Below are 6545 nucleotides of genomic sequence, written 5' to 3'. Positions count from 1 at the left end.
AACCTGTCTGACAAAGTGAAGCATGCTTAAAGAGCAGCACATCATGCCGCGATCTAAAGAAATTCAAGAACAGATGAAAAACAAAATAGTTGACATGTATCAGTCTGGAAAGGGTTATAAAGCCATTCCTAAGGCTTTGGGACTCCAGCAAACCACGGTCAGAGTCATTAGCCACAAATGGAGAAAACTTGGAACAGTGGCAAACCTTCCCAGGAGTGGCCGGCCTACCAAAATTACTCCTAGAGCGCAATGACGACTCATCCAGGAGGTCATAAAATAACCCAGAACAACATCTAAAGAACTGCAGGTCTCACTTGACTCAATTAAGGTCAGTGTTCATGATACAACAATAAGAAAGAGACTGGGCGAAAACAGCATCCATAGGAGAGTTCCAAGGCAAAAGTCACTGCTGACCAAAAGAACACAAAGGCTCGTCTCACATTTGCCAAAAAATATCTTGATTATACCCAAGACTTTAGGGCAAATATTCTGTGGACAGATGAGACAAAAGTTGAACTTTTTGGAAAGTGTGTGTCCCGTTACATCTGGCGTAAAACCAAGAACATCATACCAGCAGTCAAACATGGTGGTGGTAGTGTGATAGTCTGGGGCTGCTTTGCAGCTTCAGGACCTGGATCACTTGCCATAATTGATGGAAACATAAATTCTGCACTCTATCAGAAAATCCTGAAGGAGAATGTCCGACCGTCAGTTTGACCTCAAGCTCAAGCGCACTTGGGTTATGCAGCTTAAAATTATTTATTAAATAAATTAACCGAATAAAAAATGTTAGTATTTGTTGCAAGAGTTTTAAACTCTTGCAGCAGTATGAAACTCTTTGTCAATTATGTAAAAAAAAAAAAAAGCCTTACAAATAGCTAGAAAAGATGTTTGTCTACACTGGAAAAAAATTATTCACTGCTGTGGCATGACCTTAAACAGTCCATTCATGCTCGAAAACCCTCCAATGTGGCTGAATTTAAACAATTCTGTAACGAAGAGTGGGCCAAAATTCCTCCACAGTGATGTGAAAGACTCATTGCCAGTTATCGCAAACACTTGATTGCAGTTGTTGTTGCTGCAAAGGGTGGCACAACCAGTTATTTGATTTAGGGGGCAATTACTTTTTCACGCAGTGCCAGGCAGGTTTGGACAGCTTTTTCCAATAAATTAAAATTATTTCAAAACTGCATTTTGTGTTTACTTGGGTTATCTTTTTATATTAAATATTACAATTTGTTTGACGAATCTGAATCATTCAAGTGTGACAAATATGCAAAAAACAAACAAAAAACAGTAAGGTCAAAAGTTGCAATCAATTTATTTTAGCTACATTTAAATAAACAAATGTAGTGACTAACTTTGAATTTTTTTTTTTTAAATGTAGCTCAAATAAATTGTTTGCAACCTTAAATTTAGTATCATCTTTTTTTCCAGTGTACATGCTGATATTATACTAAAAATAATATTTTTAACATGAGCTCAGTGTCTGTGACAGCTGATGTCAGTTGGCAGTATCAGAAGCAGACAGTCGTCAACACTCATTGTGTTCTTGCCGCACATCATACTCTTTTCTCATAAAGCCAGCACTGTGATAACCTTAGGCCTCGCTTACGTAATGCTCTAGCCCAATGCTGCTAGTGAACCATGGTGAATACCACAGAGCATGTCTGTTGAAGACATTTACATGTCACATCCCATGAATATTCTGAATCATGTGACCTTTTGTTCAGAAACCAATGCAATTATCTTTGCCATTGTTGTGTGTTATGTTGGGTTTATATACTGTATGTCTTTATACATACTGATATAAAAGCATTTTTAGCACATTTTTAACAAAAATACTGTAGTTACAAATTATATTTTGCATATTTAGAATAACAATTTGAGTAAAAAATAGCATGAATTTCAGAATTTGTTTTAATGAAAGCAGCACTTGAGCTACCGTTGACAATTTGTGTAAAACTTGGCAATATAATTTGGCAATATTTTAAATGCAATAGAAGCAAGGACATTTACAGTTAAAATCCAAAGAGAGACCAGTGTGCTCAATGAAGCTCAGTGATGCTCAATGCTCAATGAAGACTAGGAGTCAAATTTGAAGTTCAATCAGTTGCCAGAGACTTTACTGAAGACAGAGTTCTCCACACGTCTAAGGGCCAAAGGAAATGAGTAAGAGAAAAAGATACTATAGATTTTCAGTGTGCTCTCAAGAAGTTGCAGAATCTCTAGTTGACATGAATGGAAACTGTAAGAAATTGAAAATGAAGACAAAATTACCTCATAATTGTATTAGTGTGTTTTTACGCAAGTGTATCTTTATTGCTGTCACAGACCAGTGCAAAAAAAATCTCTGAAATATTTAATTAAAAATGAACCCACCAATCTATAATTAACCTTGTTTGTCCACACAAGTATAATCCATTTTATGAGCTCATAAAAATGCCATGACACATATTCATCCATATCAGTGCTTAATTTAAATCAAATTATGATTCCTATGCCTGAAAAACTCATGGAAAATTAAGAAGTTCTTAAAAGGTTAAGAGAAAATATTGGAACACTAAAAGATTAAAATGAAAAGGAATTTTTAATTGAGTTATAAATGTAATTAACAACAGATTAAGTGATTTACTAGCCTAAAAGAGCGGTCACATTTACCGTTGTTTGGATCATTTTTTTGGGCAAAATCTAGTCTATTGGTCATTTGAATTAGCCATACTGACCAACAGAAAGCTGAACTATCGCCAAACTTGACAATGGAAAATTGACTTTTTTGCACATAAAATTGTATTATTATGATAAAAAATTACCTTAAAGGCACAGACACATTAGGCAGAACTTCAACAAGATTTCACTGGCAAAGTAGGTTCACAACCATTGTCAATAGTGTAGCATTGCATGAAGCATCACTTACTCAGGTCACTTCCAAACCAAGTGTCTTTATACTAGTGAATCCAATATGAAATCGGTTGGTTTGGATATAAAAAAACAAAATGTATAAAAAGTGTTGCCGCTTTTTCCCTGCACAACAAATGCTGATTAGCATATTTAATTTGCTGTCCTATAACTTTGCATGATTATATGGTTAGTTGCATTGTATTATCTACATTATCTTACTTCCTGCCATCTGAGATCCTATCAGGCCAGACCTGTGGCCCACCAGTTGAGAACCACTGATCTACATTTCGGAGCAGCACACAGAAGGACTTGTGTTTGCCATGGTGGTAGTGAGCGTGTCCTTCACACTCTTCTGTGCTTAAGGGTGTGAGGTTTCACATCAGTGCCATCAGAGGTGCTAAATGAATAGAGAGGAACAAGTGTTCAAAGGTCCCAGTCAGCAATTTCACCAAATCAATACAAAGCTATTAGCTGTTGGCCATGTTACAGCTATTGACTTTTCTTCCAAAAACTAATGTATTATTCATGGGCCATCCATACTCCCACTTTTTCACAGTACAGAGTTTTCACACACACAGATTATTCTAACAAATTCATGAAGAAGATTCATAAGCACTTGCAATTACACATTCTTTTGGGCACACAACATTAGTCTACAATATGTCTGCCTTCAAGTCATTTTTTTCATATACGATTTGGCCTGATTTTTAATCAAGCTGGAAGATAAGTTTTGCAGTGCTGTATGTAAAATGCATAGAACAAAGTGCTGATTTGCCAAAGATTAGCCAAGGTTAGGTTCCAAGGAGTGAAAGCACATTAAAGAAAAATAAAATTTGCTAAAACTTGGTGAGCAATAAGCGAGAGTTTTAAGTTAAAATGCCATAATGATGGATTTGTTTCATATAAACATGCAACTTTTCAATTCACAGGACATTACATGATAGGAGTTAGGAGTGTCGATTACTTGTGGATTATTGTGATGTATTTATCAGCTGTTTGAACTCTCATTCTGATGGCACCCATTCACTGCACTGGTGAGAAAGTGATGTACTGCAATGCTAAATTTCTCAAATCTGTTCCAGTGAAAAAACTCATCTACATCTTGGAAGGCTTGAAGGTGAGTATGTTTTCATTTTTTGGTGAACTGTTCTTTTAATATCTTCAGGCAAGTGTAAAATTATTATTATTATTTTTTTTGTAACTTTTGGTTTTACTGCTCTATATTTTATTATGGTGAGCGTGATTTGACATGCTTGTTGATCCAGGAACATCATTCCAATCAACCAATTAGAATTGAGAGATAACTTTTCAGGAAATGCCAGTTTTAGGCTTACAATCAGGATTAGGTGCTTCTACACCCTTGTTAATCAGCTATCATTTCCCCCTGATTTTATGAATAAATTATGGGTAAGGTTAGGTTTAGGGCTAGGGATTGGGTTAAGTCTGTATTTTTGGACAGTAATGTTGATCCAGGATCAACAAAAGATGTTGATCCAGGAACATGTCTTACTTGGCAAAATCACGGCGACCATTTTATTATTGTGTTATTGGTGTTTTTAGTCATTTAGTTGTAAAGCACATTGGTTAAAACTCTGGTTGTAGTAAATAGTGCTATATAAATAAAACTGCCATTGCCATTATAACTACAAGTGATGGTACATTTCAAGAGCACCAGCTAATGCAACTGCCAAGATTCAGTGTCAGTGTGTTATTTGATTTGTGCATTTGTAAAGATTATCCTAAAATCATAAAATTACAAAGGAAGTTTCAACCTGCTTATTAGAAAGGATGCATGCATTTTCCTCCATTACCTATGTTCACAATTTTAATTAAGTGTCACCATGACAACTATGGTTCTTGAAAGAGAAAAAAAAAAAACAGTGCAGCTATGGGGAGCAAAAAGTGAAGAAGAGAAAAAAAGAGGAAAGTGTAAAATACATCTTCTAAACCTGCTAATGAGGTGATACTGAATCACAATCCTCATGTGCTCTTCAAAATTAGAGATATAATCATTTACAGTGAATGAAAGTCTTGGTGAGCACTTTTGTTACTGTGCTAACTTTGTCCACATCATATTTCAACCTGACTAAGAGTGTTTGTCTAATGAATTATATATATATATGCTATCAAATTAAACTATTGAGCTTGACTATGTATGTCTGCACTATCATGTATGTTGCACTATGTCCGTACTTTCTTCTGCACTGGGAGCTCCTGTCGTCAAATTTATTGTGTGTGTGTAAACATACTTGGTAATAAAGCTCTTTCTGATTCGTCACAGTTTCATTAATTACATGTCAAACCCACACATTCAATTAGATGCAACCCTTCTTTATTTTTAACCTGTATGTGGTTCAGCTGGGTATTAACTGCCTGGTTATCAATTACAATCATTGTTTTAAACAACTAGGTTGACTAGGTCATGAACTCACACCGGTGATTGCATTTTTAAATTAAAAATCATTTCAAGAGCTATCAGGAGAAAGGAGACAAGGAAGAACAGAAAAAAAGCAGCCTTATTATGTAAATCTGTTTAAACGTGATGTATGTATTTTTTCATGTTAAATTGCTCTCTCCTTTGCTAATGTAATATCTGAATAACAAATATTAAACCAAACACACACACACACACACACACACACATATATATATAGTTGTAAACAATTAATGATTTCATGCTTTTCTTTTAGCTTGTGAACATACTGTATGTAAATTATCAAACAAATTCAGCTAATTCACTTGCATTAATGTAGTCTAATAAAACTTTCATCAGTGCTGTTTTTTCTTATTTTATTTTAACATGTTTGAATTTTGATATTTTTCATCTCAATCTTCAACAGAGATGTGAACTGTGGTGACTCTCTAATGAGAATTGAATCAGACAGACTTTCTCAACGTTTCATGTGTGACTGTTTACTGCAGATGTCACACTTTCACTGCACAATCTCCAGACTTAATCCATGTTGAATTTGTCTAGTTTGTCAACTTTAAACCTATTGTAAAGTAGGTTTTAAGTTTGTTTAAATCTCTGACTGAATGAGCATCCCAACCAACCCAACGCAACAATCTTGGCTCAACCAATGCTTTGAGTTCGAGGCACGACTTTCTGCTAGTCTAACCAATGACAAATGCACTGTTCAGAAAACAAGTTTAAAACCCAAAATGCTAAAATCACTCACTTCACCTTTAAAAGAGTCCATTTTAAGCAGGAAAAATGCCAATGCTAAAATGGAAAACATGAATTACTTTAAATACCAGCCTTGGCAGGTAGGCCATTATGAACTTGGCAGCACCCTAAATTTTGTGACTCATAGAAGAGTTTCTAACCACTGTGGTCACATACATTGTTTAAATATATATAAACTAGAGTCATATAACCTAGTAACCTTTTAAACTTAAATTAGTTACCATTTTGATTTCATGGTCTACATATCCCAATCTTTTAAAAGATCTAGGACTTCAACCCTGCTTCTGGGGCCCACTGTCCTGCAAAGTATATTTACAAGCTGTTTCAGCTCACCTAGCCTGTGATTATTCAAGTGATCTTGTAAGCCTCGATTAGCTGGTTCAGGAGTGTTTGATTAGGGCAGAGGTGCCCAAACTCAGTCCTGGAGGGCCGGTGTCCTGCAGAGTTTAGCTCCAAC

The 6545-nt window shown here is 35.4% G+C and overlaps 1 protein-coding gene across 2 annotated transcripts in view; it reads right to left on the bottom strand.

The window, feature by feature from the left end:
- The window catches only part of LOC107657576 (protein FAM198A-like), a 26670-nt gene that overhangs the window by 8405 nt on the left and 11720 nt on the right, over positions 1 to 6545 (bottom strand). The gene's annotated exons all lie outside the window — the stretch shown is intronic.

This window comes from Sinocyclocheilus anshuiensis, unplaced genomic scaffold (genome assembly GCF_001515605.1).
Source record: "Sinocyclocheilus anshuiensis isolate Anshui unplaced genomic scaffold, SAMN03320099.WGS_v1.1 scaffold251, whole genome shotgun sequence".
NCBI lineage: Eukaryota > Metazoa > Chordata > Actinopteri > Cypriniformes > Cyprinidae > Sinocyclocheilus > Sinocyclocheilus anshuiensis.
This window is presented reverse-complemented; position numbering and strand designations above follow the sequence as displayed.